Source organism: Notolabrus celidotus, chromosome 22, assembly GCF_009762535.1.
Source record: "Notolabrus celidotus isolate fNotCel1 chromosome 22, fNotCel1.pri, whole genome shotgun sequence".
Lineage (NCBI taxonomy): Eukaryota > Metazoa > Chordata > Actinopteri > Labriformes > Labridae > Notolabrus > Notolabrus celidotus.
The window spans coordinates 24,137,140-24,155,473 of record NC_048293.1 but is presented as its reverse complement, the minus strand read 5'-3'; positions in this window follow the sequence as shown (position 1 = coordinate 24,155,473).

Here is an 18,334-nt window from a genome sequence, read left to right as displayed (position 1 = left end):
GTCAGTGTTGTCAAAGGTTTATAGAATAAAATACACACACACACACACACACACTCACACACACACACACACACACACACACACACACACACACACACACACACACACACACACACACACACACACACACACACACACACACACACAAGCCAGTCAAGTGTCCAGTATTCACATTTAGTAGTCGTCTTTCGGTGACACTGATTGGCTCTCCAGACTCTCTCTGTTTCAACAAGTCATGACTGCTGGACGGCAGATTAATCTTCAGACTGCTGAATTATTGACTCTGCACACATCCACACACACACACACACACACACACATGCACACACACACATACACACATACACACATACACACACTGGACCTGTCAGTCATGTACAGAGCTTCAGATTTGAGTGTGCAGGTAAACTCCAGGAACACGAGCCCTGTTGTTTCAGAGTGTGAGTGTGTAAAGAGGATGAAAGGTGTGAGAACAGGCAGGTAAATTATTACTTATTTGCATATGGTGACATTTCAGAGCTGTTACAGTGTGTGTGTGTGTGTGTGTGTGTGTGTCTCCTGTCAGGGAGCGTGAGTCTGTGGGTCGGCTCGCCGGCCTTCAAAGTGAAGTCTCCACTTTAACGTGGTTTATTTTTAGATGCTCTCTCAGGCTGTTCTTTTGTCCTCACTTCTCACTCCTCACATTAAAAGCCGGTTCTCTCTGCAGGTTATGATTTTGTAAAATGTATATTCACAAAGCCGAGTCGGTCCTGTCGAAGGTTTGAAGGGTTAAGTGAACTTTAAGTCTCAGAACAAAGCGGAACCGAGCACGCTGGACCGGCTCTTTTCTCCTGCTGCTCCTGACGGGTTTCAGAGACCTCACTCACAATGATCTGAAAGCACAATGGCCGCTGTGTCACATCAGACGACCACAGAGACATAAAGACTCACGGCAGAGTATACGCTGTGACACTCCACCAATCATCGAGGCTGACGGGACGATGTTAGAAAGACCACGCTAATAACTGATATTTATATAGCGCCTTTCAAGAAACCCAAGGTCGCTTCACAGGGTCAAGTAGGTGGTCTGGGGGGTAGGTGGGGATGTCTAAAATGGGGAAAGGCCTTGAGGAAAAGGGGCGTTTTGATTGCTTTCTTAAAACAGTCTGCGGATGTCAGGAGGGAGAGAGTTCCACAGAGTGGGGGCTGCCACACTGAATGCTCTGTCCCCGGGATGGAGAGGAGACCCAGGTCCAAAGACCTTAGGTTCCGGGATGGAGTGTGTTGATGGAGGAGGTCAGCCAGGTATTGGGGGGTGAGGGCATGCAGGGATTTGTAGGTGAGGAGGAGGAGCTTATAGGTGATGCGGTACTTTACAGGGAGCCAGTGGAGGTGAATGAGTGTGGGGGTGATGTGCTGCCAGGGCTTGGTGTGCATGAGAACCCTGGCAGCTGAGTTCTGCACGTATTAGAGCCGGTCCAGGGCATTGCTGGGTACCCCGAACCGGACTCCATTGCAGTAATCCAGCCGGGAGGTAATGAAAGCATGAACGAGGGTCTCTGCAACTGAATCAGAGAGAGATGGACGCAGCCGGGAGATGTTCTTAGGTGATAGAAGGCAGACTTTGTGACTGACAAAGCCATGGATCTTCAGCCAACCGGTTCTCAAACCCTCCGGACTTCAGTCATGCTTAAAACGTGTCCCCTGACAGTTTGAGATCATTCTCAGCAGTGTTAACCCAACAGAGACACGTCTACTGTGAACAAATGTCTCCTTTGATTGCTGATTAGATTGATTTAGTGTCGATCTCTGAATCCTCCTTCCTGGAAATCCTCTAAAGGAAGTTCATCCTGATCCGACCTGGCTCCTCTCGATGTGAAGGAGTAACAGCTGAGCTCCCTCCTCTCTGGGCTCAGACTCCCTGCACAGGAAACTAACTCCAGTCGTCTGGTTTGTGTTAACATGAAGCATCCTGCCTCAGAGTCTCTGAGGCTGAAGACATTTAAAGAGTAGAAGGAGACTCTGAAACATCTGCATCTCTTCGGCGCGTACAGCGCATACTGTGCTGTGCTGAAAATAGAAAGAGTGGACCTCGGTCAGACACAGATGAGTTAAAGAGGCAGAGAACAGAACATTTGCTCATCTACATGCAGCAGCAGATTCATGATGATTGAGTCGGGGATAAACGCTCTGCTGTGAAAGTATTCACTGAACCGCAGCTCAGAGTGTCACTCTTCTTAAATCATCAGCAGGAAACTCTTTTATTTGGCTCTTATGTTTCTAAACTGTCTTCACTTTGATTCTCTGTGTGCTGCTGATTTGTTTTATCCTGTAAGACTGAATTTACTGAGTAAAGAGACTGAACAGGGGCAGATAATGGGTCGCTTTCAGACTTCTGTTTGAATAAGGAAAGGCTAATTGGACTCCAGGTTGTTCTGGATCAAATAAATCTCTTTTTACAGATCCTACAAAAATGAAGGTCTTGGTTTCAGTCTGAGAAGTGTCCTGCTCTGCTCTGTAGTCTGAGGATTACCGACCAATCAGGTGTCGGCATGAAGAACAGTCTGTATGGAGAGCAAAAGCAGGAGGAGCTTAATGACGGCTCACATGGCTGTTAATCTGTTACAATGTCATTTAGCAGACGCTTTTATCCAAAGCGACGTACATACGAGAACAAGAACAACACAAGCAAAGATCTAGACAAGAGGAAACAAGATCAGTAAGAGGAACAAAGTGCTTCAAGTCAATTTGGGTGCAGGTACTGCCAAGCAGTGTAAAGGCAATGCACAAAAGTAAATAAGGAACATCTACAATGGAGCAACCAAACAATTTAAGACCTTCCATTATCATCATCAACAATTAACATCACCACAATAATGACCAAAGTACCAAGTGCTGGGTCACTCCAGAGCTGAACACAGATTCCCAGAGTAGAGCAGGACAGTGTGAATCAACTGTAGCTGGAAGACATGATCTGCCACTGGGGGACAACAGTGGAGAACAGTCTAGCTAAGTGCATAGTGCTTCCTAAAGAGCTGGGTCTTTAGCTGTCTTTTGAAAGTAGAGAGGGACTCTGCAGATCAAATGGAGTTGGCCAATTCATTCCATCATTTAGGGACAACAGAAGAGAAAAGTCGAGCTAGTGATTTTGAGGCCTTGTGTGCTGGAAGCACTAGGCGCTTTTCAGAGGCTGAGCGTAGCGGGCGAGAAGGGCAGTAGACCTGGATGAGGGGTTCCGGGTAAACTGGAGCGGTTTTGGTGACTGCTTTGTAAGTCATGATTAGAGTTTTGTATCTGATGCGAGCTGCAACTGAAAGCCAGTGTAGCGAAATGAGCAGGGGAGTGACATGAGCTGTCTTAGGCTGGTTGAAGACCAGACGTGCTGCTGCTGCGTTCTGGATCATTTGCAGAGGTTTAACTGTGCATGCAGGGAGGCCTGCCAGTAGAGAGTTGCAGTAGTCAATGCGTGACATTACAAGAGCCTGAACCAGGAGCTGTGTTGCGTGTTCTGTCAGGTAGGGTCTGATCCTCTTGTCTGAGGGGGATTTCTTTCTCTCTATAAACAGATATCTGCATGAAGAGCAGTCTCTGTTTCAGGTTCATACGGCTGAAGAGTGAAGCCTCTGTGGAACTGTTTACAGTGAAACTGAGACTCAGGCGCTCCTCTGGTATGTAATGAACCAAAACTTGTGCTATAAAAATAAACAAGTCAGGGAATTCACACTATGATGAAGTATTTGACTGTGAAAAGAAAAGAAAGAAAGGGAGTTTTAAACCTTCTTCTTCCTCTTCTTCTTCTTCTTCTTCTTCTTCTTCTTCTTCTTCTTTTTCTTCTTCTTCTTCTTCTTCTTCTTCTTCTTCTTCTTCTTCTTCTTCTTCTTCTTCTTCTTCTTCTTTCAGAGGATTGAAGCTGGTTATTAAAGCCGCCTCAGATGATTGAAGGCGGGTGTGCAGACCGGAGCAGGTGAGTGTTCTTCTGTCATCAGTCAGTGAAAACAGAGACGTGTATCTCACCAGCCAGAGCTCCTATAAACACCACATGCTGTATATCTAGCCTGCTGTTGTGGTTCAGACTGAGTGTATGAGCTCATATCAGAGAGTTGATGAAGACGGTTCAAACAGGAAGTTCCTGTGATCGATGGTGTTTGTAGTTTCAGTTAAACTTTAGAAACTGAGGCTGGTTTTTTTATCCCTACATTGAGATTCAAAGCAAAGCGCCAGCGCGTCGTTTGTCACCATGAAGGACGGAGCTCAGCAACTTCATCACATTCAGATGAGCTTTTTATTACAGCTCTGCTCTCGCTCCTGCAGGAAAATGTTTCTTCATCTGCAGGAAATCACTCCTTCACCCCCTCTGTTCGTCTCTCTGCGGAGCCGTACGACACACTGACAGCCCCGTGACGCCGGGTACGGAGTTATACCAACTACAAGCAGGAATAACATCTTTCATAAGTGACATTTACTGTCTTTCTCCTAAAATGTGTTCCATCTGGATGACTGAGAGGTGCACAGACTCGGAGGAGAGGCAGACTTCACCAGAGCAGCATGTGGACTCAAAATATGATCTTATTTCCAACATTAGAAACTCAGTATCACTGGAGACCGGGGCATGGACTGAAGACCATCTGCTGGTTCTGATCGTGTTCAGTGGCGCCGTATAGGGGGGGAAAGTTAGGATGATTCTAAGGGCCCATGACTGACAGGGGGCCAGAAAATAATAATAATAAAATAAATCATAATTAATATTTTATTCAGAATAAGGTAATTAAAAAAACGGTCCCTTCGTCTTCATAAAATGTAGACCCCTGTATCGGCATGAAATGGTACAGCCCAGCCTGAGTCGCACTAATCAGCTGTGCCGCACAGTCAGACAGAAGTTGCACAGAGGCGCTAAAGGCAGTTAAAATGTCTGGAAAAACAAAGTCGGTCCCAGAAAAGGAGGGAAAGAAAGGAGAGAGAGGAGAGAGAGAAGAAAGGGCGACAGTATGTCACCCAGTTTTTCTCCAGGAAAGGTTGGTATAGTCTTTGAGTGGTTAAAATCAACCTGTTTGCTAGTTTGATGTCCACAATGAGATGAACTACAGGTTTCCCCGCCCTCCCTACCAGACTCAGCAGCTGATATGTCAGCAGGTGACCTGTCTCCCCACAACTCCCCCCAACCCAATGAACAAGAAGGTTGAGCAACGTAGCATGTCAATTAGCATTATTGAAGGGGGTCTGTGGGAATCTCTTTTTTCTCTCTCTATCTGTACTACTACAAAAGCCTATATAGCTAAGCTACATAAGCTACAGCATATAGTCTGTTTTGGATGCTGGGCAGGTTGAAGCATTGAGTGATGTAGTCTGTTTTAATGTCACAGAGATTACTCAAATAATACCTTCAAATCAGATATGTTGATGCTGTCTGACAGCAGTTGCACAGGGTTCTTGTGGCCTTTGGTGATGGGGCCCAATGTGATATTTTTTCATGGGGCCCAAAAATCCCTGGCGGCGCTGCGGATCCAGGATTGATTAAGACGTCTTGACAGCTGGGGCTGGTGTGTGTGTGTGTGTGTGTGTGTGTGTGTGTGTGTGTGTGTGTGTGTGTGTGTGTGTGTGTGTGTGTGTGTGTGTGTGTGTGTGTATGTCTGTGCTTAAGTTGGGCCAGGGGTGGCCAGGGTGAACACCCAGGGCTAAGGCGAGAGGGGAAACCAGGGCACAGAGGGCAGAGGGGCCCCTGATCTTAGAAGAGGGGACTGTGTCTGTTTGCATTTGGGATCCTTTCCCCTGTTAAGCACCTCCTCCCCCCTCACACACACTCTGTTTGGGAAGAGTGGGGGTAATGGAGGCTCCTCGCTCCTCATCTGGTGAGGGGGCCCCTGATCATATTTGACACCCAACAATCTCATCACATATTTTAACTCTGGGCTTAAACTTTGACACAAGGTATAAGTCTTCAACTTTTTAATTTAAACTTACATTAAAGTCTACCAAATGAGAACCACACTGTATGAAGTCACAACCTTTAATGAGGCAGTAAATAAGTGTGTGAAAACTTTATTATTATATATATTATACATTGATTTACTCGCCTCTTGTGTTTAATATGTCGTATGTCCAATCATGTGCAGCGTAAATAAAAGAGCCTCATTTATTAGCTGATTAATCTTGAATAATTATTACCTGATCAGGAGTTTGTTATTCAAGAAAGGTCCTTGTTGGTTTCACCTCAGTCATAGCCGAGGGCGTCTTTATGATGTAGCATGAAATTAGCTGTTTGCTGCCCTCACTGTTCATTCTGAACAGGTCAGAGGCACAGCTGTGCTCTTTCACGTGAACCTCGTAATTAAGGAAACTTTAGTAATGTTTGAGATTAATGACAGTGGCCAAACAAGCTCCAAGTTAAGCTACATTAAATATGCATTACTTAAGCATTTGATTTATACCCTTACAATAAACCAATTAAAAGCAGAGAGCCCCCACAGCCAGCGACCACGTCAACACTTAGAGGAAATGAGCTTCTTTTGTCTGTAAGATAAAAACATCCAACATTAATCAAACGCTCATATCACCCGATTAAAACATGAAGTATTAACGCTGTTAGCTCCAAAACCAAGACTCAGAACTTTTTAAAGGGTCAAGAAAATATACTTTAAAAACTCATCATGATGGTGTGACCTCTGACTTCTCAAAGAGCTCACAGTGACGTTACCCCTCCAGAACACTACGCTCCCAGCATGCAGGCCGGCCCGTACCTAAAGTCTCTTAATGGGAGGTAGAGTTCCTCAGATTTAAAATCCACAGTACCCCCCCAACCCCCTCATGACTTACTTTAACTCTCTGTCCCTTTCACTACCAAGGACCACACCCACAACAGAATGAGATTTGAAAGATAGTTTCTTGATTATGGATTATTGTATTGGGCTGCACGGTGGTGCAGTGGGTAGCACTGTTGCCTCACAGCTAGAAGGTTTCTGGTTCGAATCCCCGGTCGGGTGGGTGCCTTTCTGTGTGGAGTTTGCATGTTCTCCACGTGCATGCATGGGTTCTCCTCAGGTACTCTGGCTTCCTCCCACATTCCAAAGACATGCTCACCAGGTTAATTGTTCACTCTAAAATTGCCCGTAGGTGTGAGTGTGTGCGTGAATGGTTGTCTGTCTCTCTGTGTTAGCCCTGTGATAGGTTGGCGACCTGTCCAGGGTGTACCCTGCCTTCCGCCCGAAGTCAGCAGCGATAGGCTCCAGCCCCCCCGTGACCCCTAACAGGATAAGCGGTCAAGATAATGGATGGATGGATGGATTATTGTATTGATTGATATTGAACTCGTAGTCGCCTTGGGGAAGCTTCGTAGGGGATCCGCCGTAGCACCCGGGCACGACGAACCCCCTCGGGGCCCTATGGATATCCCTATGGATAGGAGGGAGGGATGCAGAAACAAGAGCGAGAAAGGAGGAAATGGTCAGGTTTTAATTCATGGGAAAACAGTTGAGGTGTGGCCCGGCCTGCTCCCGAAATTTTGATATCATCACCACTTAAAGTTACTAACCATAGACCTCTCTGGAGTCCCTGAGCTCCCTTGTCTCGTAGGTTCCTCTGAGCTGCCGTAGACGTCCTCCTGCTGTGTACGTTCCAGACTCCAGCTGATACGGACGTGCTGGACTCCATCATTGCTCCCTCTCTCTCTTATTCTCCTCTATCCCTCTTTATAGACCCAACTTGGTCTCAGCAGATGTCTATCTAACATGAGTCTGGTTCTGCCTGAGGTTTCTGCCTGTTAAAGGAAGTTTGTCCTCGCCACTGCAACTAGCTAAATACTGCGAGTTGCCATGCTCATGGGGGATTAAGGTGGGGTAAGACTGAGTCTTGGTGTTGGGTCTCTGTTCATAATTTGACATAGAGTGGTCTAGACCTGAGATAACATTTGTTGTGATTTGGCGCTATACAAATAAAGATTGATTGACTGAGCAGAGGAATCACAAACACAGGCGTACCTGTCAGTGCAGTGAGCTGGAGCTTTACAGGTGGAGGTGTGAGGGTGAGCATGCACCTCTGGACTATCATCATATCTATAAACAGGTATCTGTTTATGAGAAGTCATCATACTGGATCGTGTTCCTCCTGCTGTTTTTCCTGCTGACACCTGATTGGTCGATGCAACTCAAACTACAGAAACCAGAACCCTTCCTGTACTGAACTCAGACCTCTGAATACAGAGTCTCCTTTTCTTTGCAGAGTCTTGAAGCAGAGATCAGTCAGTAGAAACCCGGTGAGCGGTCACAGTTATTAAAGTTTGATGGGTTTGGCGGCGATGTAATTGCGGATAGGTGTTGAGATATGAAGCAGAGACGTGGAGGCAGGCGGGCAGAGATGAATCTGTCCATAAGGATGATGAGTACAGTCCAAACTGAGACTCTTAGCTCTCCGCTTTGAGAATGTGGAGCCTCCAGCGCTGGGAGAAAGACTGGCATTCATCATCTTGATGATCTTTCTCATTACAGCCTCTGTCTCGCTCTCCTGCCCGCTGAGGGAAAAATTACGACGACATGACCGCTGCACTGTGGACGAAACAAGCGGCGAGCGGGAGACGAGCAACATAAAAATAGAAATGATGTTTTAGGATTAAACGTCTCGCCGTGGAGCTGAGATGATGGATGGAAATGAGGCGCGGCGCGTTTGTGAAAGCTGTACTTGAATTTATTGACAGAGGTGTGATTGTAAATGTACAGCTGGATGATGAAGAGGGGGGGTACAGTTTAAAACTCACTCTGTCTCTGCAGGATCACTGGGCACAGAGAGGAAGAGGAGGCAAAAGGACAAATACTTCTAATAATCTAAACAGCAGGAGAGAAGAGGATGAGCTACAGCAGGACCGTGTGTCTGATTCAGTTTTATCTCAGTCAGTGAAAGAGTTTTCAAGGAGCAGAAACTTTAAACTGGTCCACCAGGAGACACGGAGACTCCAGGAGACGTTCTCTCAGATGCTCTGATGGGACGATGCTGTGAGTGAGGATGTTTCCAAGACACAAACTCAACGGAAGAAAACATAACGTGGACACCTGAGCAGACGAACTGCTGAACGTGAATGATGTCAACATCACATGCTTTAAGCTGATAGGAGCAGAGAGCAAGCAGCCGTGGTTGATTGTTGTCACCTGGAACCCACAGGTGTTTCTCCTGGTCCATACCTGAGGACTGCACTGCAAAAACTCAAAATCTTACAAAGTGAAATTGTCTCACTTTTAGTCTAAATGTCTTCTCCCACTTGATTTAAGATACATTTACTTAACAAGTAACATTTGAGCAAGATAGAGGGACTTGTTTTAAGACATTTTAAATATCTTGATTAAGTCAAACAATCTTGAAATGATCTTGTTTTGAGTTTTAATTTAGAAGAAACAAGGTTTATTTTACATTTCAGACATTTTTCAAGCTGAGATCTTATTTGTAGAAGACGGATAATCTTGATTTAAGACAAACACTTTACTTGATTTAAGTAAATGTATTTTATTGGAGAATCTATCAGAAAACAGCTCCATTGATAAAAGAAAGAAAGAAAGAAAGAAAGAAAGAAAGGAAGAAAAGTTGTTTTTTTAAGGGTGGGTTTCAGTTTTCCGACACTGTTTCTTCTAAATCAGATCAAAATATACATCCTCAAACTACATGCACACAATGAAACACCTCCTTTAGAGCACAGCTGGCTTATCCTAAAAAACAACATGACTGAATATTAGTATATCCAGCTCATTATGAGAAGACATTATATCTCAAAATACTCAAATTAAACTTTGTCATCTTATTTCAAATACAACATGGTCTTACACCTAGAGAAGTGATGCAATAATACAACTCAAATTAAGGTGAATATATCTCAAATGAAGAAGTTGACATGAAATGTATTCGTGCAAAAATCTTTTTTTGAGTGAAAAAATACTAATTGTTATCATTCCTGTCTTATTCTGAGACACTAAGCTTTAACATACTGGTCAAATATTGCTTAAAATAAGTTTTCCCTGCTAATTTTAAGATCACAGTTTTCTAAATATTACGTCTTATTTTAAGAAATCTTACCAAGCACATTTTCACTTGTTCTATTGGCAGATTTTTTTTGCTTATTTCAAGGTAAAAGTACATTAAAATGAGTTTTTTTTTCTTGTTTTTTGAGGGGCATTTTTTCCAGTGTGTTGAGAGGGAGCTTCACAGAACTGCACTATCATTTGTTTTTAGAAAGTAAGTAAGTAAGATTTATTTATAGAGCACCTCTCAAGAACAGACGTCATAAGGTGCTTTACAACAACAATAATAGAAAAACATTAAAAGGCAAAACAGTGATTACAATGAAATACAAAAACATGACATAAAAACAGACAGATTAAACAAAGGCAAGTCTAAACAGATAGGTCTTCAATTGCTGTTTGAACCTGTCAACAGTGTCCACAGTTCTCAGTTCCAGAGGGAGACTGTTCCAGAGTTTAGGACCAACAACCTGGAAAGCACAGTCTCCTTTAGTTTTTAACCTGGTGCGAGGCACAACCAGTAAACCCTGATCAGAGGACCTCAGAGTCCTCCTGGAGTCATTTCAATCAGGAGAGACACAATTTGAATATTAAAGGTTATTTATTACAACTGAATGAATGATGAAACTTGACAGAAATCTTTGGCGTAAGGACTCTATGGGGATAATGTTGTGAGCGTAGGATCCCCCTAGAGTCCCCCTAGAGTCCAGATACTGGTGGTGGTGGTTGATGATCCTAGGAATTGAAGACTTGCAGAGACCAGGTGGAGATGGGGAGGTGGAGGGGTGTGCACCATCAATGCAAGAAGGAACTAGCAGGAGAGAGAGACACATTTAAAAAGACAGCAGAAAGTTGATAGGCTGACGATAAGGGCGTGCCACTGAGCTATTGGATGACGCCGCTGCTGATTAGCCAATAACAGCTCTGGAGCATGCAGCTGGAAGCAGGTGAGCTATTGAATGAGGGAGAGAGTTAAACAACTGCTGTGATTGCTTTATAGTCTTCCTGTCTGAACTTTCGCTAGAGCTACATAAGGCTTCAGCAGCTCCCTAATGTAGACTGGAGCCTGACCATTGAGCGCTCTGTACACAACAACAAGAACTTTAAACTGGATCCTACATTTAACTGGAAGCCAGTGCAAAGAAATGAGAATCGGTGTAACATGAGATCTCCTAGATGATTTGGTTCAAGGATGCATTGCTAAGACATTTAAAGAGAGAATTACAATAATCCAAGCGAGATGACACAAAAGCATGTATAATCATTTCCAGCTCAGCTGTGGACACAAAAGGAAGAATGTACCAAACTATTCACATGCTGGTCCAGGCTAAGGGCCTGTCCCATTTGGACCCCTAGATTGCGTAGGGCAGGTTTAACAGCAGAGGACAAAAACCCAAGGCTTCTCTTCACCTCAGGAACAACACGGTCAGGAGCTGAGATAAGATAGAGTTGTATCAGGGTTCAATATTCTGGTATTGTGACAACTCAAGGTTCAAAGACGTCAGCACCAGAGTCCAGGTTGGCCCAGTTTTTGTCGTTCCACACAAACAGTTTAAGAGCCGGAGGAGAGACTTGTTGTTCTGAGAGTCGATGTTGTGAACATGTTTTGTCCTCCTCGCTCACAGAAACCAGCCGAGCTGCCGAGCTGCGGTCTGATCAGCCGCAGGGAGACAAACTGAGATCACCCGCTGCCTGAAACTGTAAACTATGTTTAGCTGCTGGAACAAGAGAACAAACTGTGGAGATAAAACTCACCGCCCACAGTCCTGAAACAGACATCGCTCCTTTCCTGCGGGGTCACACGGCTTCACCACCGACTCCGAGGACGGTCTGCGTACCTGTGCTGCCTGCCGGAGACGGATGATCAACAAATAAGATCCTGTTTTAGCCTAACTGTTTTATTATTGATCGAGCGGGGAGCTGGTGATGGACTCTGAGACTCGCAGCCTGCACACTCAGAGAGAAGTGCTTCATGTTCCTGGTCAAATAAACAAAAAGCGATGCTGAAGGTTTGACAGTTTGTCGATCTGTGCTGCAAGACGCCGCTGTGATCGCTTCAGGAAAACTTTCAAAGTGTTGTGTCTGAATAAAAAATATTCATCCCCCTTAGACGACACGTCTCAACACTTCCTCTGACCCTTAGTGGAAACAGACGGTCGTACACCAAACACTGCTGAGCTCCTCTTCCTCGAGTGGATTAATACAGAGTACATCCAAAACATGCTCACCAAATGTCCTCAAATCCAACATGTAGGAGAGACATCATCGTCCGTGTGCTGCGTCAGACATCCCAGTGACTTCATTTGTCTTCTTTAGTGTTTGTTAGATTACTACGGAGGCCCTTAAGGGACATACAGGTAAATATAATGGGGCGTGTCCAGAGAGGGGCCTGGATCCACCTCTAAATCTGACTGGCTGGTTGTTGGATGAATCTGTGAGTGTCATGTTGTTATAAGAACAGTTAAACTGTCACACAGTCTCAGACAGTCTCACAAATTTGAACATCTGTGTATCTCTGAGTGTGGTCCAGACTTTGTGAGACTCTGAGGACTCTGCTGGGCTCACAGACAACCTGTCCTTATGTCTGTGGATATTTTTCCACAGCTCGGTTTAAAGTGTGCATCCTCTAGTGAGATCTGAAAGTGTTGTGACAGCCGCTCCTCACAAACAGCAGCAGCTCCAACACATTAAAGGCTGTCAGAACATTTTTACCAGAACCAAATCCTGTGTGTTTAGAGGTGAAGAGCTGTCACATCGCCGCAGAGCGTTGACGTCACCTGCTGAAAAAGCGGAAGCACATTCACAAAATGTCACAAAAGGTCAACGTGTCCCATCGGATTTCATGATGAGGCTCGGTCCAGAGAACGAGGACTGGCACAGAAAGAGGGACGGCTGCCTGTGTGCTCTTAGTGTCTGAACATTAAAATAACTCCTCTCTCCTCTCTCCTGCTCCCTGCAGCTCCGTGTTTAGCGGGGCTCCTCGGGTGAAATATGACTCTCTCTTTGCCTCCTGTAAAGAATCAGCACTAATAAGCATTTTCATTTAAAGTAAAGCTCCTTATTAATCTACCTGTGCGGCCCCCACCTGCTCACATCAGCATAATATATTACATGTGCAAATGAGCTGCAGCACATAAAAAGCACCAACAGAGAGAAGGAGCAGTTTTACATTTTACTGCATGCTGTGAGAGTAACTCCAGCTGAATGAATAATAATGTCATCTGACTGAAGACGCTTCTTTAATAATTTTTAATAAAGTGAATCTGTGAGCAGAGAGCAGAGAGCTCGGCACGCTGACGACGACTCCACACAGAATCTACATCAAATGACACCAATCAGCCGGATCTCATGAAAGTTCATGAAACTAACAAGCTGTGCTGAATGATTACATTCAGTCCTGTGTATGTGTGTATGTGTGTGTGTGTGTCTGTCTGTCGTTCACGGATCCACCATTGATGAAGAAGTTCACCACCGTCTTAGCCATGCCAGCAGGGCATACTCAAGACTGAAAAAAAAGGGTCTTTCAGGACCGCGACCTCCAGCCAAAGACCAAAATCCTGGCCTACAAAGCAGTACTGCTCTCCACTCTCCTGTATGGCTCTGAAGTCTGGACCACATACAGCAGGCACTTGAGAGTACTTGAGGCCTTCCATCAGAGGTACCTGCGGAGAATCCTCAGGATAACCTGGGAGGATCGACGGACCAACACCATCCCTGCCATCATCGTTGCCCAACATAAGCTCAGATGGACTGGACTCTCCTGTATGGCTCAGAAGCCTGGACCACATACAGCAGGCACTTGAGAGCACTTGAGGTCTCCCATCAGAGGTACCTCCGGAGAATCCTCAGGATAACCTGGGAGGATCGACGGACCAACACCATCCCTGCCATCATCGTTGCCCAACATCAGCTCAGATGGACTGGACTCTCCTGTATGGCTCAGAAGCCTTGACCACATACAGCAGGCACTTGAGAGTACTTGAGGCCTTCCATCAGAGGTACCTGCGGAGAATCCTCAGGATAACCTGGGAAGATCGACGGACCAACACCATCACTGCCATCATCGTCGCCCAACACCAGCTCAGATGGACTGGACTCTCCTGTATGACTCAGAAGCCTGGACCACATACAGCAGGCACTTGAGAGTACTTGAGGCCTTCCATCAGAGGTACCTCCAGAGAATCCTCAGGATAACCTGGGAGGATCGACGGACCAACACCATCCCTGCCATCATCGTTGCCCAACATCAGCTCAGATGGACTGGACTCTCCTGTATGACTCAGAAGCCTGGACCACATACAGCAGGCACTTGAGAGCACTTGAGGCCTTCCATCAGAGGTACCTCCGGAGAATCCTCAGGATAACCTGGGAGGATCGACGGACCAACACCATCACTGCAATCATCGTTGCCCAACATCAGCTCAGATGGACTGGACTCTCCTGTATGGCTCAGAAGCCTGGACCACATACAGCAGGCACTTGAGAGCACTTGAGGTCTCCCATCAGAGGTACCTCCGGAGAATCCTCAGGATAACCTGGGAGGATCGATGGACCAACATCATCACTGCCATCATCGCCCAACACCAGCTCAGATGGACTGAGTTGGACACGTGATTCGGATGCCTGACTCGCCTTCCCAAACAAGTCCTCTACTCACAGCTTGTTCAAGGAAAGCGTGCCCCAGGACGCCTACAGAAAAGGTGCAAAGATAACATCAATGTAAACCTCAAGAAGTGCCACATAGGCCTAAAGACCTGGGAGGCCACAGCATCAAACAGGGCAGCCTAGAGACAACTTGTCCGAGATGGAGTTGCGCAGTATAATGCCGATCTCCACAGTGCAGCAGAAGACAAGCGCAGATGCAGAAAGGAGATCGCTTCCACCAAGAAGGTCCCACCCAAACCCATTATCACCACTGCCCACCCATATCCATACAGCCCCAAAATATGCAGGTCCAGGATCGGCCTCTTCGCCCACCTTAAGACCCACAAGGACCAAGAAGGAGGACAGACATACTCGACCCCGAGTGTCTGCCGAAGATGATGGTGTCTGTCTGTCGTTCATGGATCCTCCTGATCCTGAAGCCTCGTCTTCTTATTGCTCTCATGTTTAATCTCAGGACTTTAAGTCTCAGAGAGAGTCTCAGAGAGAGTCTCAGAAAGAGTCTCAGAGAGAGTCTCAGAGAGAGTCTGACCTCTGCAGGCTCTCATTCAGAGGTGCTTCTTGTCCTCAGGTGATGCTCTCATCCAGAGGTGCTTCTTGTCCTCAGGTGAGGCTCTCATCCAGAGGTGCTTCTTGTCCTCAGGTGAGGCTCTCATTCAGAGGTGCTTCTTGTCCTCAGGTGAGGCTCTCATTCAGAGATGCCTCTTGTCCTCAGGTGAGGCTCGTGCAGGTTTTAAAGTGCTTGTTTAACCGCTCACCACCCTGATGGTACCTAACATGAGGCCTGAGTAGAGGTCACACGTGTTTGTGACCCTCTGCTTCTCTCTGCATGTGCACTGTGTGGTGTGTGTTGAATGTTTTGGTCCTCCGTCCTCGGGTCCTTTGGGTGTTTCTGTTGCAGACGGTGCGTTCACTGACTGATCGTGGTGCTCAGGAGACGCAGCGGGTCGTCCTTTAATTGCAGTTTTTGTGTTTGACCTTCGACTTCTCACACATTCAGCATGAATCCTTAAATTCCTCCCGCTGCTCCGGCCGGCTCATTAACAGGACCGTCTGTGTGAACAGAGGAGCGAGGGGACAGAGAGTAAGACCCGGATCCAAACGCTGCTGCAGCTCGCCTGCAGACTGAACACATCACACCTGCTCTCGCTCCGCTGGCTGTCTTTCCGTCACAGGATCGATGTTGGAGTCTTGTTGTTGACCTTTAAGGCTCTTGATGGATTAGCACCACATTACTTAAGCTGGGCACACACTCTGAGATAATCAGGCCGACGTTGGGACGATTCCCTCCTTCCAACAAAGTCAGCAGGTCCGGATTTTCTGTTGGTTCTTCAGATCATCAGGTCAGATTTTCCTGCAGTGTGATTGTAAATGTTAAAAATGTCTGATATTCAGGATCAGATATCCGGGGGACTCTGAGGACGACGGTGAGAGCTGTGGATTCTCTTTTAGTGTGTCCCAGACTTTACCTGAACATCTTTGAGGCGATGGAGTCTTCACAGACGCTGCTCCTGACCTTTGAAACAGCTGACCACTGCACATCACACCTGCCTCTCTCTCTCAGGTTTTAAACAGTTGTTAAAGACTCCTCTCCTCTCCTTTGTGTTCCTCCTAACTCCCTGTAGGTGACAGGTGAGTCAGCAGCAGGAGTTCAAGCTGCTTTGAGGGAAACGATCTCTCTGCTGGGATAAACTTGGTCGATATCTGTGACTAACTTTGGACACTTTAACTGGATATGACTCGATCTGGCAGCCAATCACACGGCAGACAGAAGCCAGTTAACTCTCCCCACTTCACAGGGTTCAGCTTTATAAGACAGAGGCAGTCAAACAGCATTTAGATTTACAGTTTAGAGGTTCACAGTGTCTCTGTGGAGCCGGTCCAAACAGTGATTCAGACTCAGTGATGAAGAAAACGACGTCACGCCTCACGGACTGAACGAGACTCTCAGACACATGAACAAATGTTTAACCACCCAGCAGACGCTCCTGATCCTGCACACTGTACACCTCTCTGTGTCCACACCACACAGGACTCAGAGTCTTAAACCTCCTCTCATGAGCTCAAGTGGCAGCTTGTTGCAGCAGCTCTCTCTTCTTTTTTCGACTTTTTTTCCACATCTGTTTAGTTCTCTTTGTATTTGGAGCCTGTCATGACCTTTAATGACTCATTTATAGGCCATGGACACCAAACTGGCTATGTCTGCAGTGGTGTTTTTACTCTTTTTGTTCCTGTGTGTGTCCGGAGATCCTGCGTGTAACCACGGTTGCATTGTTTACATACAAGATCAGCTGTTAGCAGCCCGTAGCATGTCGATGCTAAACAGTGCCAGGCCCGATGTTCCCTGCGAGTGGAGGAGAAGGAGGCAAGGACGACGTGCTGGTATTGAGGTGCAAGCTAAGAAAAGACAACATGGACCTGTCCTTCCACCCACCGTTATGGGAATGTAAGATCTATCTATGATGAGGTGGACGAGCTAACCCAGCACCAGAGGGAATACTGGCAGAGTAGCATCATGCTAACAGAGCTAACACCGGACACGAACGCCACATTGGAAGGATTTCACCTGCTGTGGGTGGACAGGATGCAGGAGAGCAAGACTGAACACGCTGGTGAAGAAGGCCAGCTCAGTCCTGGACCCTGTGGAGGTGGTGGCTGACAGGAGGATTATGGCCAAGCTGTGGTCTCTGATGAACATTTCTTTTCTATATATATTCTTGTTAAATTCTTGTACTGTACACCTTCTTGTTTGCTGCTGTAACTCCATGAATTTCCCCGTTGTGGGACGAATAAAGGAGTATCTTATCTTATCTTATCTTATGATGCCGACCTGAGAGTCTAATGAGGCTCAGACTGGAGGGCTCACACTTTACCCGAGACCAGGTCCACATCAGGGCCTCAGACTGGCTCTCCACGCCACAATAAACACCGTCTTTTTATTAGAGTCGTAAAGTCTTCGCAGCACTCAGATCATGCTTTCAGTTTTATGGGTTTGTCCACGAACGATCCCGTAAAAGAACGTCTTTCTGCTGCAGAGCTTTACAGAAACCTGACACCTGCTCGCCGTCTTCATTTCACAGGAACAGATAAAAACCTGCTTTAATCACCTCTTTGTCTGCAGCTTCCTATTGTCCTCCCAATCCCGTTTGTTGGATTGTTAAAGTGCTGCAGCAGCAGATCCGATCTGAAGGTGAGCCTCCTCCAGGATAAAAAGAAGCATTATGAGCCCGAGGAGGGAATCTGCTTTTTTAGCCTGAAGTGACACTTCTGAGGATCAGTATTCCTCCATCGTCTCATTAATCTCATTCTGGATGTTAAAACCTGCTAAATCTGCGTCTGGAGACACAGCCGGGGAACAATACTGTCACGTCAGCTCTTTGGGATAAAACCCCCGACAGATATCTCAGGATCCAGAAAGTTTGACTTCCTCACGCTGCATGAAGAGAAATGTTCTGTTTCACTAATCAAAGTCTGACTGCAGGGGGATCTGAGCCACACGTCTGCTGACTTCTCTAAACTTTTCCAACAACATCTGTACGAGTGGATGTGAGATGTTGGAGTAACAGATGTTCTGGAACAAAGGCGAATGTGAGAGTTTGTCTTTAGCTTCTCTCCACACATGAAACAGGAAACGGCGTTCTGTCAGGCGCTTTGCAGACGAAGATGTGAGGACGCTCGGATTGATCGCAGCAGGATCCTCT